This window comes from Rhea pennata, chromosome 1 (genome assembly GCF_028389875.1).
Source record: "Rhea pennata isolate bPtePen1 chromosome 1, bPtePen1.pri, whole genome shotgun sequence".
Taxonomy (NCBI): Eukaryota; Metazoa; Chordata; class Aves; order Rheiformes; family Rheidae; genus Rhea; species Rhea pennata.
In genome coordinates, this window is record NC_084663.1 from 68667579 (window position 1) to 68686809 (window position 19231).

Sequence of the window (19231 nt, forward strand, 5' to 3'; positions counted from 1 at the left end):
GACACACGCGAACATAGTTTTTCATGACTTGCTTATCAAGTGGCAGCTAATAACGCCCTGGAGGGAGGGGGCAGCGATATGAGCGCTGGAGAGCCACTCTTCACTTTTACAAGAGGACTTTCATGATGCGAGTGTGAAACAGCTGCATAGCTTGAATACCATGTTGCATCAGCAGCACATGATAGGAAAAAGTAAATCCAAGGAGTTTTGGACAGTATGAAAACGAGAAAAGTGGAAGTTGACTAAGGTGTGTAAGCCTGGATATATTGAGAACTGTAAAAATTGCCTTTAAAAAGTTATTTTCCTAGTAAGTCTTGAAATCTTTGCAGAAACTTTAGCCAAGCAATCCATTCCAGATTTTGGTGTTCATCCTTTCTCTGCCCTGTGCTCATGCTGAGCAGATGAGCGCAATGGCCAGACCTAAAATGAAGAGCATCTACAGTCTGATCTCATCCTCCCTTGTTGCCTTTGGCTGGAGAGGAGGAGGAGCTTTGAAATCGGATTATTACTTCGAGCCTCTTGGCTTTGGAGCTACAGACTGTTCACCACGTTGCCAATGGGCTTAAAAGCTTAGCAGAGCTCCCACTAGGTACCCAGGAAGCCTCTTACTGCAGAAGATGGTAACATCGTAGGATCAGCTGTTCTTTATTTATCATGCAGCTGAATAGTCTGGGGAGGTACCATAACTAACCCAGTGATATTGTTTCCTAAAACAACATCCAAGACAGGTAGCCATGCTGATGCTATTTCTGCATATGCCATTACATTTACCAAAGGTGCTATGTAAAACAGTTGCTAAAATGTTTAGCCTTCAGCTGTTGGTAGTGTTTAGGCAATAAATGAAAACACTAAATCCAGCATTTGTGGAGAGAGGGTTTTGGGGAGAGTTTTTTACTCTGTTTCACTTTGTTTTTACCAGCAAGATTCTACTGGCCTGAGGTTGTGAGAGCTCAAAAATGTGTAATGCTGTTATACTGCATCGTGGGCTGGTTTCAGAATGGTCCCAATGGTGGGATACAACTAGTGGTAAGCTAGCTTCTCACCATGTTCCTTCCCCTGTCTTCCCACTATCAAAAGGGAGGGTGGGAAAGAGCCTAAAAAATAGACTTTACGAGTAGTTTAATAATCTGAATACATCTGTTATTCCATACAAGTGCTGCTAGCCTGAGAGGATACTTCTAAGCAATAAATGGTATCTTTCTTACAGGGAGGCAAACAGGATGCAATTCAAAAACTTTGTTTCCTCTCATATTGTTGTGCTTGGAGGTTATTTTCAGCTAGAGTAATTGAACTTGTGACTTGGGCAGTATTGGTCAACCACTTTGTGGGAGTTTTTGTCTTGGGTCTTTTTTCTTTTCTTTTTTTTTTTTTCTTCTTTCTTTCTTTCTTTTTTTTTTCTTTTTTTTTTTTTTTTTTTTTTTAAGGGCATGACCCTAGTACTTTGGCAGTAAAGGCATGGACCCCTGATTAGACATTTAAATGCACTGGTGTTAAGCTTAATTTTCTTAAATGCCTCTCACAGGCTTCTTGGAAGTCTTCCACCAGGTCTGCAAACCATAGACTGCAGACCATTGGTTCTGCTGAGGCTGAAATTTCTGTCCGTCTCCCATGAAAAGCCAGCTCAGTGCCTGGTGTGATGCTTGCCCCACTGCCAGCATAACTGGCTTATGGGTAAATGGCATAGATTATCTGCTTTGAAGGAAGAGGGGATTATTTTGAAAGGGAGACATGATCTTTTGGAGGGAAACAGCATGATCTCCAAATGCCTTGGCTACTAATAAAACTGTTGAAAAAGAAGAAGTGGCCGCAGCAGTGGCCTCAAGTGTGAAGTGTGCCCCTGGTGAGGATGCTGGGTTTTTGTTAGTTTCTCCAGCTTTAACATTGCTCTCTGTGTGGCTGTGTGCCTCTCCTTCCTTCACAGGTGCTGTGAAGCTTCATTAAGTGATTTTAAAATGCTTTTGATGCTCCAGGATGAAAGCTACTCTAGAGGAGTAAAATATTAATGTCTTACTATTAAACAAACTAATCGCTTGTTACTTCAGAGCTTCAGACTTCAGATGTACCACTGTCCATCTGAAAAGGCTCTTTGCAGGGCATGGAAGTATGAACCAGCAGCAATTTTATATCTCTTAAGTGCTGACAGTGCATAAAATTCATAACAAATGCGGTTCTTTTCCCAAATCACTTACGCTGCAGACGAGATGAACTGGGTGGCTCAGAGGAGAGAAAGCGTTGTTATCATCAGTACGCTGCTATGGGCCATGAGGGAGGCTGGATTGATCGTTCTGAAATCTCTTCTCAATACAGTTTAGCCACCCGGTGTGAGCTGTTCGTATTTGTTTGTATTACACAGCAGTGAAAAATTCCAGTTGGAGAGCAAGCCTCCCTGTGCTGTGCAAACAGGGAAGGCTCTCTGTCCTAAGGGAGTGACAGAGACAGCAGCTTGATGTCGAGGGGTGCAGTGGTCTCAGAGCACCAGCAGCCTGGCGTCTGCCCAAAATCATTAAGCACCCTGGTAGAGAGGTTAAGAAAGATAAAACCAAAGTGTGTCTCCAAACCAAGCCTCAAATTCTAGCCTGACCAAAAAGCTTCATCAGTACTGGAAAGAGTTTGTGTTTTCAAACCTGCTGGGACTGAACTAAACCAAGTTCAATGTTTGTGCAGCCCCTTTTGCAGCCAAAGGGAGCTGCTGGAGGAGAGAGAGGAAGGCTTGAGGTTATCCATTGCACTGCCAGCACTGTAGGGAAGCATGGGAGATTTGTTCTTTGCAAACAGCAGTGATGTGGAGGCAACATGACAAATTCTCCATGGCTTTCTGTTTATAACCATCTCCCTAATATAAAGCTGTCATCTCACACCTCTGCTTAGCTCTGGAGTAACATTATGCCCCTATTTACAACGCGCTTGAAATAGCCTTCAAAGTCTGCTTGCAGAAAGTTAAGGGAGGGAGGCAGAGTTTGCAAGGTCTCTGAAGGCACTGACAGACATTAAAGATTGATCTGAAGAAACAGAAAAAGGGAAGGCTTTTGCTGCTCTTGGATTTCCTTTACCCCCTCGCCGAATCGTATTTCTTTTCCAGCAGGATAGCTTTTCTCTTCCCTCAAGTGTTTGCCCCCACCCCCGCTTACCCAATGCACACCAGTCTGACAGCTCAGATAAGACCCAATGGACTGCTACAGCCCTGAGCGTTATTAAACCACTTCATCTCATGCCCCTGAGGCTGCGTAGGCTGGCTTGGTTCCCTCTGAATCAGAGGTCTGCAGGGGATGAGGTACCCAAGAAGGTGTTTGCTTGAGGAGAGCTGCTGATTCGGTCCCTACTGCCAGGAGGGCAGGGAGGGGATTCAGCATTACTTCTGGGCTTGTTTCCATCTCTGTGGAGGAGCTGGGGGTAGTATGCTACCTTTTCTTCATTGAGACACTCTAGTGTTTTACTGCTTCCCTAGCTTAGAAAAGCTCCCACAGAATCACAGAACGGTTGAGGTTGGAAGGGACCTCTGGAGATCGTCTAGTCCAACTCCCCTGCTCAAGCAGGGTCACCTAAAGCAATCCGCCCAGGGTAGTATGGAGACTCTTGCAGTGCCGTCACCTGCAGGTCTTTGGGGGAACGAGGACACCGGGAAGTTGGGAGAGAAGTGTGTAGCTGCAGTTGTGACTGGCCCTGGCACTGCACAAATACCAGCCTGAATGGTGTTGCCAAGCTGTTCGTCAGGGACAGGGAGGCACGAGGGACCGGTGTGTCCTGCATGTGAGGCAGAGAGTGTAATCTCCTCTCAAATATTTGGATAAAGTATGGTGTCTCCAACTAGCGACTGAAGTTGGAGATTGTAGCTCAGAGACTGCATCAGAATCAGGAGCCAAAACATCTCTATGCGACTTTATCGTGGTGATCTAAACTCACAGGTTTTTTTTTTGTTCTCAGAGTATCAGGAATACCTTAGGAGTGCCCTTCATTCCCTGGAATTGCCCCCTCTGCTTGTCACTCCACACTGGGAAATTTCAGTAGGTGTCATATTTTGAAAACTTTCCTACACTGGTAGCAACCACAGCCAGGCAGAGTGCGGCAGTGGCCTGCAGAAAGCAATCTCTGGTTGCTGGGTGGGTTCATGGGTTTTTAGGCATGGGAAATACATCCTAAGGACACCACACAGCATCCCACTAAGATAACCGGCTCTTGGATTTGTTTGGAGATGCCTGGATATATTCCACCATATGATCTGACAGACTAAGTGGCTGGATTAATAATTTAAGTTTGCTCACTTCTGACTGTAGTCTGGAAATGGACTTTTGAGGACATCGTTTTTTTTTCTAAATCTGAGTGGAGTGCTACTGTTCACCTTTGGCTCTCATTTCCCCATCCTCTTTACCAAGCAGCTATGAGGTGGCCCATCATATCAAAACCTCTTGTTTTTCATTGCGTTGACTTTTTCATGATGAATCGGCTGCGTATGCTTTGCAACTGAAAGGAAGATGCTGCACTTTTCTCTGTGGTATGCGTGGAGGAGTGGTTGTCACTCCCAGAGTCCCTGCATGCTGCTGGGTTTGGCTACTTCTGCTCATAGCTAAGGGGACAGCTGGATATTTAAGGGGGGGGGGAGCAGGAGCTCTTAGCTGGAGATAGGAAGCACATGCAGCAGTGTCAGGGAGCACTAGGATAGATGGTGTTTGTTTGGAAGTATTTCAGAGCTGTGGTTGTCCTCATGTCTTCCTTCCCAGTCTAAGTAAACTGTATTCTTTCTTTAGCTTTCCAGAAGGCATGAATTTGCCAGACTCCTGCCCAAGCATCTCTTATCATTAATATCATTATTGGGGGGGGGGGAGGGGGGAAGAATGTCCTGAATTTAGTGGTGGTGTTGAAATTTCAACCAATGAGTTGGGTTTGGTTCAACATAGCCTGCTAGTAGCTCTCCACGATCTCCTAAAACTCTCTGCAAAAGCCTGTTGAGTCACTTCAGAGTATCGCAACGGAAAGCTGATAATAGCCGCAGTATAGAAATAGAGCTGAAGGGATTGGGTTATTAGACTGACAGCTAACTTGGGCAGGGCTTAGCTGTGCTTAAACTGGTTATGTCCATCACAGTTGGTTATAGGTGATTCAGCTTTGCAGCACCAAGGAAGCCCTGGCACTGCAGTTGTGCTCCTCCGCCGTGCTGCCTGCCCGCGCGGTGCCCTCACGCCTGCTGGGCTTCCCCGCTGGTTTGGAGGCTGTCTTGTGAAACGAATGCCCCTAGGCTGGTGATGCCACCGTCCAAGCAGATAGCTTGCTTGGGGCTGACCTGTGAGTTTCCGTATTTATAAAAAGCCACTGTATGCAGCAATACCCTTGTTTCCTTCATCATCTCTACACTGATGCTGGTAACTTGTTTTGTCTGTGCTGTCATGTTTGTGAACTAAATTTTTTTGCTTTTTCCTGGTGACTGATGGTCTTTTCTTCCAAAAATCCAGACAGAAACTGAAAAGTCGCATGCTTTGGGGCTTGGGCACCAGCTGTGCTCTTCTCTGCTGGCACAGGGGGGTGAAGCAGCATTTGCAAAGAGATACAAGTAATAGCAGGGTTTGATATATGCATATTCACAGTTGTTTTGTGGTGGTAGTTGAGCAGCGCTCATTTCCAACTCGAGCCTTTGTCGCCTTCGACGGCACACCGAAATAGTTAACCGTACCTGCCCGCTTCTCTGGCACGGGGCGTCGCGGAGCTCCGGGGCCGTTGGGTGGCCCCGCGCTCGGGCTGGCTAGCCCCGCTGCAGACCAGCGCTCCTGCCGGGCGAGGTGGTCACCCCTGCCCCACGCGCGCGCTCCTTCCCAACAGCCATTGCAGGACTCAGAGGGGATTTAGTCGGGGGCTGGGGGCAGGGAAAGACGTTAAACAGGCTTTTCCCTAATGAGGTGTGACGCCAGCTGGAGAGGGGGAGAATCCTGCTTTTCTCCTGTCTGTTGCTCTCTCCAGCTACAGGAGGAGGAGATGTGTCCCCCCTCACTCCCCGCTTTCCTCTGCTGATTTGCTGCCTCTTCTGTTTCCTTTCTGTTCTGTCCCCAAAGCGTTTTGGCAAGGTTCAGATTTCTGCGCTCACAGCTCAGTGCTCAAAGAGAAAGGGGGAAAAACAAAAGGGTTGCAGGCGTCGGGGGGGATGGTGGCGGCGAGGCTGCCGAGGAGGCACGCGGCACCCTAACCGGGCCCGGGCACATGGTGGCGGGCGCCCTGGGGCAGCGCTCGCCCTGAGAAACAGGCCACTGGTTTGGGTGGGTTTGGGGTATTTTTTCTTCTTCTCTTCTTTCTTGGATTGTGGCGTTTCTCCTAGGCGCATCCCGTGCGCCGCTCCAGCGCCTCCCTGCTCCAACGTGCGTGAGGGTCAGAGAAGCAAAGATTCTTCTGTTCTTAAAAATATGGGTTAGAGGATGCAGTGGAAACGTGAGAGGATCCTAATTCTTTGTTCGTGGTCCTGAGATGTTAAAATGTGCATCGTGTCCTCCTGGTACCTGCCATTCCCACGTCTCCCAGGGTGCCCCAGGCAGTGCGTGGGAAAACTCCGGCGTTTGGATGTTTTGGGGCAGAAAGCCAGTGAATCTGCCTGGATGGAAAATGGTAAACCTCCAGGATTTGGATGTTTGGGGGCAGAAAGCCAGAGAATCTTTCCTGGATAGAAGACTGTCATGTTAGGTTGGACAAGGCCAACGGACCCATCACGGGGAAGTTAAGCCACCTCTTACTGCTTTTGTCTGATCTCCAGCACCAACAGAAAAGAAGCGGCCAAGAACTTCATAGGGGACTGTGGTGCTGTCGTTTTTTCAAGGCAAATATTCACAACGACACTTGGATTGTGCCTTAAACATAGGCTTGATGCTGAGTGCAATGGATGGCAGGGACCAAATGACCCCGGGGGATCGCACATGTGCACTGGGGAGCGGGTTGCAAATGTGGGTCTGCAGAGGGCCTGACAACCTCGCGCCTGCTGACGATGGGCCTTCGTTAGCCCCATGCAGTGCCAGTGCTCACTGGTCCTGACGTGAGGGAGAGCCCCCGAGCTCCGCGCGCTCCTGGGCTACTGTGGCGACTGCGCTTACGGGTGCGCCGTATGGGTCCGGGAAGGAGCCGGGAAAGCCCGGCGCCGGGTGCGCGGGGAGATGCGCGCCTGTCCTGCGTCGTGGCCGGCACCTTGCCGGGCGCCCGAGGAATGCCCCCGTATCTCCTCCGCGAGCGACCTGTGAACTCCGACGACGGAAAAGGTCACCGCTGGGCTTGGAAAACAACCCTGGCAGATAGCGGGCTCTCCGGGCAGGTTGTGGCCGCTGTTTAATGAGCGCTAGGCAAACAGCGGGCTGAAGAGGCTCATGGGAAGCAATTTAAATATTCCTTGGTACAAAAGGCTGTCACATCCTAGCGAGGGCAGGCTGTTGACTGATGGCTTTAACGCACAAGGATGCAGTGGGAGGGGGAGAGGCTGAAGGCAGCGTGGGGGGAAGGATATCCCGAGTCTCACTTTTTTCCCCCTTTCATTCTGGGACCTAACGTGTCATTTTTCACAAGCTGCAAGTTCATGGTGGTAACGTACCTGAGCAGCTATATTTTATCACATCACATCCTTTCTTCTTCCCCCACCCCATCACGTCCTTTTTTTTCTTTCTTTTTTTTTCCCCTTCTCAGTTATATTTTGTTAGAAGTCTTTTAAAAATTAAGCAAGTCAACACCTACAAAATACTACCTGCTTACTGCGTGAATTTAGTTTTACATGTCTCATGACCTATTACTGTTATTAATTACTACTTTTTCTATAGCAATGTTTTCACTCCATCCAAGATATGGCAAGTAATAACTGTAGTTTTTGTATTAACTTGCCATTAAGCAAGGCAGTCAGCTAGAGGCCAGCACAGATATTCTTGGGACATTTCCTAGTTCTGCAGCATGGTCACCGTGTGAAGCTTTGGTTGCCTTTTGTCCTTTCTTTGCCTCAGTTTCCACAAATAATAAATGTTTTTAATATATACTTTACAGGGCCTGTGTTGGGCTTCTGCTTATGAAGCTCTCTGGATATCGTGCAAGAAATAAATAAGAGTAGTGTTGATAGTGAAAATATGCCATTAATACTTTTCCAATAAAATACTACAAGCAGCATTTAATCTGCAATCTATTATCAATAACTTTATTACTGCAGTTACCGCAGTCTAATAAAAAAGCACTTTCTCTTCTTTATTGGGTAAGTGCCAAAACGTTTATCCTTTATTCTCTGGCCATTAACCTTTATTCTCTAGCCATTAGCTTAGCCATTTGTATAACAGTCTGCTAAGTAACATTCAAGTAGGAATTTGTATTCAATCCATTATTTACTCTGAAACCCAAAAAGAATAAATTCTTATGGCTATGTTATCTATCCGTATTAAATCTTATCTGCTGTATACTGTGATGATCACTCATATGAAAAGTGGATTTTCTTGCTGTGATTTTCTAGCTTATAAACACAACTTACTTTAGTTAACCTAGTAACATTTTGAAAAGAAAGCTTGAAATTGCCAGTCAAAAGACGGATATTTTCTCACAACATGTTCAAGATATGTATTAACTACTAAGAGTTGAAAGTTTATCATTTCTATGGATCCTGAAATAAGCTGGGATACTCTCCACTGTTTGGTCAAGGGTTGAGAGTTTGGATCAGGTTATGTGGCCTGACATCCCTCCATCCTGTCTTTTTCTCCTTGTGAAAAAAAAAATGGAGAAAACCAAAATTCCTGGGGATATGGGGGAGTTGAGGCATTTACTCTAGCTTTTTCACCATTTTCTGGCTACCTATCTGAAATTGCTGCTTCTCTGCCTGAGTGGCTTTTTGCGCCACACTCTCTGAGCAAGTCATTTAAATTAACTCGCCACTACCACTGTTAGTGAATGGAAGACAAAGCAGCAGAATGAAACTGTTAATTCCTGCCCATCAGCTGTACATAGGAGAGATTAGTTTTTGTTTTTGTTTTTTTTTTTAATTGTAGTAGCTCAAACTCACTAAATCTTTTTCTTTTTCTTTTTTTTTTCCTGTTTCCAGACAAAAGCATTAGTCTTCTGGCTAGAGAGTGTCTTTTAGTAAAAAGCCTTTCAAGGTCTTCTCATAAACTTTTGCAATGAAGAGGTAATAGGAAGCAAAAGCTGAGGGTGGGGGAATTAAAAGGAAAAGGAAAAAGAAACAGTTTCAAATTTAATATTTTTATATTATTATTTTTAATGATGAGGAGGGGGTTATGCCCTCCTCATCATGTATGCTTTGCTGCTGTACAGGTGCTTCAGACTGTTCGGGTCTTTCTGGTCCTGGTCAGCTAACAGAGTATTTTGAGGAATTAGTTTGATGACTGGAATTTTTTTTTCTCTCCTTTCTGCTCATTAGGAACTGGAAGCTGCTCTTCACAGGGATGATGTGGAGTTTATCAGTGACCTGATCGCTTGCCTTCTTCAAGGTTGCTATCAGCGCAGGGATATCACGTGAGTAACCTCACTCTATGGTTTTAAGCACTTTGCAATGAGAGCTAATTAACACAGTCGCAGGGATGTTTCACAGCTTCAGAGTGATGACATGGAAGGGATCGACAGTCACCAGCAATCAGGGCAAATTCTTCACTAAGTGGAAGGGAATTCCATCTCCCCTCTTGCAGGCTTTTAATGTTACAGACCTGTTGCTAAGCGAAAGTCTGTGGAAGAAAATGTGGTGTTCAGATCTCATGCAAATCTGGTACTCTGCTGTAGCACAAATGCATGTTGAGAACATTCACATCTGCTGTGGTGCTCTGCAGGCTACTTGATCGATTTAGTGACATCGTAGTAAGCATTGCACAGAATAAAAATTGCTGCTCTGCAACCACCTTACCTGCGTGGAAGGTTCCACTGCTTTACAAAGGGACAGGCTGGGCAGCAGGAGCGGTGACAGATACTGTAATTATTTTCTTGGGAATAAGAGGAACACTGGAATCAGTTCAGTTGTAAGATGTTGAGAAGGACTTTCGAATGTTCTCCTGATGTTTCAACATCCAGAAACAGTTAGTGCCCACCTAAGTAGCTTCCCAAAATGAAACATCTGTAAAACATAATTTTAAAGGATTGCCACTCACACAGTAAAATGCACTCTCAGTGGTAACAAAGGCTTGTTGCAGTGTTCTTTTCTTGTGAATCCTGCTAATAGCAAATCATAGTTGTGGAGATGAAGACATCTTGGCAACTCTTACTGTTGCTTAGAAGAGGTGTGAAGCAATCCTGCTCCCTAAGATTCCCCTGTTGTGCAGAGGTTTAGGCTAGTATGTGGGCATAACCATAGTGCTTGCTTTGAAGGCTTCTTTTTCTGATTAAATGATGTTGTTCAACCAAAAAAAACTATAATATGTACGTGTGTGTGTGTGTCTATTTGCCATTTAAATGGGTTCTCTTGCATTTCTGAGTATCAGGAACCGAGTGGCTCCACTGCATTTACTATCTCTGAATGAAACTGATGTAATGGGAAGCTTGATTGTAAAGTGACCACAGTCATATATACCTCCTTCATTTAAACATCCACAGAGTGATACTATCTTGCTTACAAATATGTAGCCAATTTATTTCTGCACACAGAAATACCAGAAAGTAGTTCAAATGTTTTGCCCACATTAACTAACTCATTCTAGTAGAAGCAGTGGAAGATTTGTCACTGTGCGTCTGTTTTTCACTGTGCTGTGTTAGTTTTCAATGGCTTAAGCATTTTGGTGCCCAAACAAGAGGTAGCTCACAAATGTAATAAATCCTACATTTTGAAGTTCTAAGAGAGTCTGCCTAGCATTTGCACTGTTTAATTGCCTCCAATTCTCAGCTGGTTTAATTAGCTAAAAATTAGGGATGAATCATGGGTGAGTTGTTAGGCATTGGCAGGTTGTCTGTTGGGGAAGTTTACACATGTAGGCTTGAATATACACTCATGCACAGTTACGTGACTCATCTGGCCGCTCAACAATGTGCAGTTATTCAGTCGTGTGTAGGTCCCATTCTGTATGTGTGTAAATACCACCTTGATTGGTGACATAAAAGATGGAAGGAAATAATTTCATTACAGAAGGAAGGGAGGGTAACATATATGCATTTTTGTGTAGTCTAGTCAGGATGCATGTGCAGCATAGGGTGGTTGCGAGAACTTGCACCTCACCCAAAAGGTGGTGCTAGGAAAAGCATGAGGTACCTGAAGGAGAAATGGGTGATCAGACAGTGAAAACTGTGGCCACCTAAGCAGTAGCTACTGTGTAGGAGGACTAACTCATGGGTAGGGTAATAAGAAGAAAAATGTTTTCTCCAGAGGAAGCGGGAAGAACAGCAGAGTAGGAATGGTGTGGTACAAATGGCTGAAGGAATAAATCAAGCAAACTGTCCGTAGCTGCTAGGATTTTACGGAGGTGAGTTCTTAAGCATTGCAGAGGAAGCAATAGGGAGGCTAGCTGGAAACAGAATGCTATGCATATGCTATATGCAGAGGAACGGCACAAAGAAAGAGTCATCAAGAGTTAGTCTAGATGTGGAAATCTGTGAATAAAAATGGTGGCTTGGATACATTTCTCAGGAACAAACTTGAGCCACTGTTTGTTTCATGCTTACAAAACCAGTCATGAAACATTCATCCAAAATAAATTTGCTTTTGAAACTTAATATTCTCATTGTTCCTTGTGCACTTACTTCCAATGCATGTGTTCCCTCTAGCCTAATTTCAGGCAACATAGGCCTTTGCTGATGCACAGCTTTCCTGCTGTTCTTAATTTATCCCCCATTAATGATAATAAGTTGAACCTCTAATTGATTTTTGCTTGACTGCTCAGTGGTCAGAGACGCACAGATAGGAGAAGCACATTTTTTGTGGAAGATCAGTTTAGAGCCGGCTTCTTATGATGGGCCAGGGCTTCTTAGTTCTCTGTTGCTGCCAGGTCGAAGGTATCTGTCTTGCATGGAAAATGTCAGCAGTTTCTTGGACTATTGCAGCTAGAGCAGCGGCATTACTACAGCAACTTCTACAACTATTTGTGCCGTGCTTTCTCATGCCGAGCCTGGGCTGTTAATCTTGAGGCTATAAACTTTGCTCCCAGTTGCACCTCACAGGGGAAGGTAGCTATTCTCATCCTTTTTCTTACACTGGAGCTCTGTGGCCTAAGCACAGGACACTGAATATAAACTTCATGTAAACCATAGTTTAAATCTCAAAACTCTTCTGAGAAGTAGGCAATTAGTTTTGTACAGTGTCTTACCTCTTTGATGGCCAAAATGTTATCTGTCTATGCTTTCTCACAGTCTGTCTGGGAGTAGGTTGTAGTTCTTGTCACATCTGTTTTGATGGCATGCAGAACTTACGACTGAGCTGGGTTGCCTGGCTTTAATCATGCATCATAAAGGGGTATAAAACTGTCACATACCTTTGCTAATTATAATGTGCTCTCAAGTAATTTGGGAAATGGAACCTAGCCGAGAGCCCTTATAATACACAATTTAACATGCTCTAGTTTGATACACTTACTGGTATTTGAGAAAAATAAGGTTATTAATTTTGTAAGGTTCCATGATTCTTGATTTTCAGGTAGAACAGTGTGGTTTGCAACTTTGCCTTGGTTTTGATACTCTTTATCACAGTTTTTTTTTTTTAAGGAATTAAATACAAAAGATAAATTGCTTTTGCCTTATTTGGTCGTTAAGGAGTCTTAACTGTAAATTTAGCACTTCCTTTGAGTTATGGATATTTGGGTTTAACTACTAAGATTACTTAATGAGATGCCACATGACAGTCTTCAAATTGTTGTTTATCATAACTGCAGTGTTTAGGAGCACTGTTCATTGACCTGGATCTTATTGTGCTAAGCATTGTAGAAGAACAGAACAAAAAATGTGGTAGTCTGCATCTCTGTGATCTGGTAGTCTTCGTTTTGCAATGATCTTGTCTGGCACCAGGTGGTTAAAGCACTTGGCTGAAGCAGTTCCCCTCTTCTTTCCTCTTTTTGTTCTGATCCAAGTAAATAACATTCTTCGTATTTATATACCATACATACTATGTGACTACTAACCATGTAATAACTAATATCCTTGAAGATCTTTTATGTAACCTCACTGCTCAGTTTTGTTTTATAGGCATGATTTGGTTTGATGCCAACGAGCTTACCCATATATTTTTCCTGCTACTAGCTTTTGTCCAGAGACCTTGAAATGTCTGTTTTCTTTCAATGGTTTCAAAATGTGACTGCCTGGAAAGTGAGGAGTGAAAAGGGAGAAAGTTCTTAATAGAATATGGAGTTTATACTAAAAAAATTAAAGCGGTTTGAAGAAATACTTGTACTCACTTCAGAATCTGCTCTGATATAAATTGGGCAGCTGCATAATCCCTAGGGGCTGCCACTTTAATTCCAACAGGAAATGCGACTTGATGACTTGTATCAAGACAGGAAGATCAGAGCTGCAGCTAACGGCAAAGGCCACAGCAGGAGCCTTCTGCAGCTGTTTTTAAGTAAGAAGTGATGGTGTGACATAGATGGACACGTTCAACTAAAATAATCCAGAAAAGCTGCTGCTGTTCCGCATTTCTTTAGGCGAAACTCTTTCTTCCCAGCATATTTATTTCTTGCATATTTACTACTTTTTTCATGTGAGGGCATAACAAGTTTCAGTGACTTTATCATGTTTCTCATCAGGAACTATATGTTATTGTATCTTGAAAAGCATTTTAATTGCTTTTTCTTACAACATATTTCACTTCTTATTTATTCAAAGTGGACAAAGGTGCCAAAAAGGGAGGAAGAACAAAAACAATATCTCTACTCTCATCTATGCCCCATGAGACTCTTTTTCTTTTTTTTCTTCTTGTATCCCAAGACATTGGTGCATCACTCTAGCTAGAAATGAGGTAGTTCAAAAAAGGTAAGAGATGATCTGAAATCTTCTAACCCATCGAGGCAAAATGGCTGTTTTTGAGGACTAGGTTTAATGGCTTTGAGTATTTCATTTCTTACTTCTGTTTTGTCATGCTCATTCATCTTTGTTCTTCATTCTGCTAGGACTGTGTCTTTACAGTGCAATTTGGGGGTTACCCAAGTCTCATGTTTTGGAAGAGTGTCCACAATAAAATGCTTAAAGTTTTAAAATTGTCCTTCTGCACATGATTGAGAGCTGTACGCTTTCAAGAACTGCTTTACTGTGGTCTCGCTTAGGGAATAAAGTTGCAGGTCAAGAGGATTACTAGAAAAGCAAACCAATGAGAAGCTTTCAATCTCATAGATACTGTAATGAACTGAAATATGAAAGCGAAAATATGAAATACAAAATACGAAAATATGAAATGAAAGCAAAAATAACTAAACTAAGGTACAGTGACAATCTGAAGGGATTCAGCAGTTCAATCGGTGCATGACATCTGGGGCAGATAGTGTAAGCTCAGTCAAGAGAGACCTGAGGAACAGCACCTTTGGGAAAGAGTTTAACAGCCGACAGTTACAGTTTTGCCAATGACCTTGATTACAACAACTATTCCAATGGCCTGGTTGCATATCCCCTTTCTAACTCTGGATCATATTCATGAATGCCAAGTGTGAATATCAACAAGATCAGCATTATTTACAGTCTGACTTTTAACAAGTGCTGCCTTGCATACATCATGGAGATTGGTGAATGGCCTCTGGAATCAACCCAGTATCATGAGTGCAGGAGGTATCTTGAGGAGGTGAGGGAGATGAAGTGGCTACATTGCTCATCTTGAATCCAATATTAATATTTATTATAATAACAACCAAGTCATGCACGGTGATCCTTTTAAAGGGTAAAAAGTGAAAATGAGGCAGCTGGAGATGTTGGGGAAGGAAGGATGAGATTACAGCAGTAAAATAACACGGTCAACAATTCAGAGATTGAGTAGCACAGTGGAATAAAATTGTAGAGTTCAAGTATAAATAAAGCTAAGTAAATGTCTTTGACTCTCAGATGGATAAAATGAATCTTTAAAGAAGAATTTGAGGAAAAGTTGGTAGCACATTATGGAAGTACCATTCTATATGTGTGTGGTAGTGAATGGAGAATGCAAATGGTAGGAGGAGAGACTGAGAATGTGAAAGCTGTGCTGTTATTGCCAGGGCAGATGGATGAGAGAGAAATAGATCAGATAACTGGGGAGAAGAAGTTATGCAAAACATTGACAGGATGGAAAAGGTGGCTAGTCTTGAAAGGATGAATAAAGCAGAGTCAGTGAAGGGTTTTGGAGACTGCAATGATGTCATTTTGCTGCTGTCAGAATTTGAAATATGAAATGGACAGCTGTATTTTGAGCTCTTGAGTTTGCAAATCAGGCACTCCAAAGAAGAAAGCAATAATGAAGAAAGCAGTTGAGAAAGCAAGTGAAAACATCTTCTGTTTAGACAAAAGGAAAAAGACAAAGAAGAGACATGTACATATTCTCTCTGGGGCAGGGGAGGAAGGCAGAATGCATGAGAACTCTCCATGTACAACTTTTACCCTAATTTTTGAGCCTTGCATTTCAAAATAGCAATGGTCCAAAACACCAGTGCAGGATCTTTGTTCCCACACAGTTATTTTTGCAGGCCATCTCCAGAAACTTAGCTGAGTTCTGACAGTGAACTTTGGCCCAAGAATATTGTAAAATTTCAGAAATTATTTTCTTGGAGACCTTTTAGCTCCAGTGAGCTTGATGAACAGCTGGGCTGGGTGCTGGCCAGCTGCTCAGCTGTTATAATGATGTGGGTGTCATATCAATCTCTATACTCAGTCATGTATACTTTCTGTTTTATTTCGTTTTACCTTCCATCTTTCCTTAGTTTCCTTCTAGTTCAACCAACAAAGGTAGTTAGAACTTTAGAGAAAAGAGGAGGAAAAAGCCAGCTCTGAATCAAGTCCTGAAGGGCGTTCCTTAGGACAGTGTATCCGAAAAAAAATATTTTACATTTGTCCCAAGAAAGTCATAATCTGCGGGGCTGGTTCTAAGTAGTAACTTACTAAGCTTTTTTGCTTTAATGCAACCTCAGGCTAGGTATTTTTTGCCTCAGAAGAGACTTTCTTCTTCCACATGAAGCATATTTTTCCATGAACAATGAGGCAAATGGGGACTTGTATTGTATGGACTTGTGCCATAATACATGCATGTCTACTATTTCCCCATCATCATCAACACAATAACTGTAGTTTCTTCCCCACAGTGCTCATCATCACTACAATACCCTAAGGTCCTCTCTAGAGCCCCCGAACAATCAAAAGAGCTTATGGTGCCATAATACTGTTGTGTTTCTTTATGGCTATGAATTGGGAGTATGCTTTCTGTTGATGGGCACTAGGAATAAACAATGCAACATTAAGTTGGCTTCACTTGTTCTTAAAGGATCCAGGAATGAATAATAAGTAATGATCGGCTCCCAATCTGAATGGGGAGCACAAGTGAACCTCTTTCTCTTTCTTATTTGCTCTGGCAGAATATGAGATATGTATTCGGGGCTTTAAGTTGATTGGCTCTAACTCCCAGGGTAGATTTGCTTCTTTTCAAAGAGAGCATCACTGTCCAAAAACAGCAATAGAAAGAAAGAAGCGTGTGGGTGAAAATTAGCTAGCACAGATTAAAGCCTGGTCAGATGCGAGTGAGCGTAACTTGTGAGAGAAGCAAAATGCCATCACAAAGAGACCAAGGCCTTTGCTGTCTTATCAAGACAGTTTAGAAGGTGAGAATCGTAGGTTCTTCGTCCTGGACCATCCAGGCTGTGTTCATCTCTTGTGAAATACAGGCTGGCAAAGCTTGGTCTTGATTTCATCACCTCTGGAGTGATTTGTTGTGCATACACTGCGTGTGGTTCGTTGTCAAGGTCACACAGCACAGAACCAGGAAAAGAACTTGATGCCTTGAAAGTCAAAATGTATGCATTGAGGCAGAGGAGGAAAGAGGCAAACAGTGGCAAGAGCAGGGTGTACAGCAGTGCTTCTCACATGTAATTGTGTCTGCATGGCAGCAGTTCCCTTCTTTAAGGAATGCATGTCTACTCCAGGCCGGAAGAGTATGTACCTGCTATACGCCCAATGTACATGGATCAAAGTCTCCTTTAGCAGCACCCTTCAAGGCAGTAGCAGCAGCCAGCATCTTACCAGGTCTCTCGCTCCGTTCCAGGATTGCCCAAATCCCACCCCCCAAAAGTTAGCTTTCCCCAAAGTACTTGTTTTCTTCTTAAGCACTCAGATCCTTCTCTCTCCCTTTTTATTGTATCTAATAACCTGTAAATAGTTCTTTGGTTAGTTAATAAATAGCTCTAACACAGGGGTGGGTTTTTTGTTTTTTTTAATCCCTCAAGGGATTGTCTTTTGTTATTCAAAGCCCAAGGTACTTGACACAGAAGCAATGCAGAAGTCCCCGGGCTTCAAACACTGTCTTGGCTGTGGGATCATTATGCCTATAAGTGATTCCCATCCTCACTGTCTGATAAGCCTTGGGGAAGAACTGCCCAGAGAAGAATGCATCACTCCAAATTCCTCAGGAGCGCTGGGAGGCATCCATCCATGCTGGGAGGCCTCCACCACTGGAGGAGTTACTCTCTCACCTGCTGATTAGTCTTTCATGATCAACATTTCACCCCGCCTGGGGACCCTCCTGCCTTTGTCTGACTTCCTTTACAAGACTGAAAAAACTCTGGTCTCCTGTCTGAGAAAGGAAGGCACCTCCCTTTTAAAGCTGTGCTCCAAAAGGTCCAGGTCAGCCAGTTTTGTTTTGAGGCCCAAGAATTGCCCGTCAAGCTCTAAAACAGGCCTGGGAACTGCTGTGTCTCAGATTTATTGCCTCATGAGTATGTGTTCTGAGGAGAACCTTGGTTCTTTGCTTTTCAGTTGCATCCAAAAAGTGACATAATTTACTGATACCATTAAGTCTATTGGTGTTATCAAGACTGCTGCCTGCTGATGTGCCTGTAAAGTTTCCAATTTGGCATCGTACTGCTTAATCTTCTCCAGGTGATCTAATGTTTTTATCAGAAGACCAGCTGTGCCCTGTGGATTAATGCATTCTTTCTTCAGCTGGCTCTCCTACTCTGCACCTCTGTCTTGTTCATTGTTATCACCAACTTCAGTATTGGTCATAATATGTCTCCTTGCCATTATCTTCCTGTCCTTCGGTAGCGGTGTATGCTCCAGTGCCTTCAGTACACATCCTGGTGCTGACTCTGAGACTCTGGACCTCCGTTCTGTCTCCTGCCATTCTTCCTTTGCCAGCAACTTCAGTTATTTGTCCTCTGATTTTGAGCTTTGCAGAAAACTCTACATTTAGTCTCAGAAGATTCTTACTGCTTTATCTTAGCATTCTGTCAGGGAAAGTTTCTTATTCCTGCTTAAGGTGTAGTGGTAGTTCGCATTGGATAGAGATGGATTGGGCTCCAACACTCCTCAGCTCTCCAGCCATATTTATTAGTATGCTAGGGAATTCATTGCTTAATGAAAGTCATTTTCCACAGCCAAGATCACTGTCACAAATGTCATCATGTAGTAAGAGCTGACATATACATCTCTTTGAGATATCCCTTAGTATCACCTATCACCTTACTACAAAACTTTCTTCAGCTGCGTTACAGAGAAATTTTCAACTCTATCCTTAACTTATCATGGGGGCTGGGGATGAGATAAGTTCTTTCCTTGGTCATTTTCACCTTGGACATGATGTGTGATGGCATCAGCGCTGGTGCCACCCTGTTCTGGTACTGGCTCTGCTTCTCTTTCTAGGCAAAGCTTCAATAACCAATGTTACCTCTTTCTTGGGTTCCTTTGGCTAAATAGACTGATTCTTCAGGGCAGGAAAAGAGCAGCTGACCCTGCTGGGTCGTGCAGTTCATCTCCTTCTCCACGTCTGAAGGACTGCCCACCAAAATGAGCATCTGATGTCATTCAAAGACTTGTATTCTTCCTCTGACAAATATTAGAAGACCTTTTTTGGTAGTTTTTATTTTATAATATCCAGTGCTCTTTTCCAAGAATCTTTGTTCTCAGATCTTCACTGTCTTATAAAGGAGCAGAAACTCTTCATGCTTGACAAACTCCCAAGTCATCTTCCCATTCAGACAGGCAGGATATGTGACAGACTGTCTTACTACGAGTTTCCTGGACATTCTTGTATCTTTTCCAGATGCACAATATTTTAGAATTTCAGCCATATCTCAAAGAAATAAGAGCTGTAATTTTAGGCAAGAATAAAAAAAGAGCTACAATATCGTCATATCGTCTGCTTTCTTCCATGCTGGAGTTGTGGAGC

General features: G+C 43.5%; 1 protein-coding gene across 3 annotated transcripts in view; it reads left to right on the plus strand.

The window, feature by feature from the left end:
* Positions 1-19231, plus strand: part of LOC134148505 (chromatin remodeling regulator CECR2) — a 97176-nt gene that overhangs the window by 41167 nt on the left and 36778 nt on the right. For all 3 annotated transcript variants that reach the window (XM_062590686.1, XM_062590669.1, XM_062590660.1), the window contains exon 2: positions 9362-9456. The gene's annotated coding sequence lies outside the window, so the exon portion shown is untranslated. The remainder of the gene's footprint in view (positions 1-9361; positions 9457-19231) is intronic.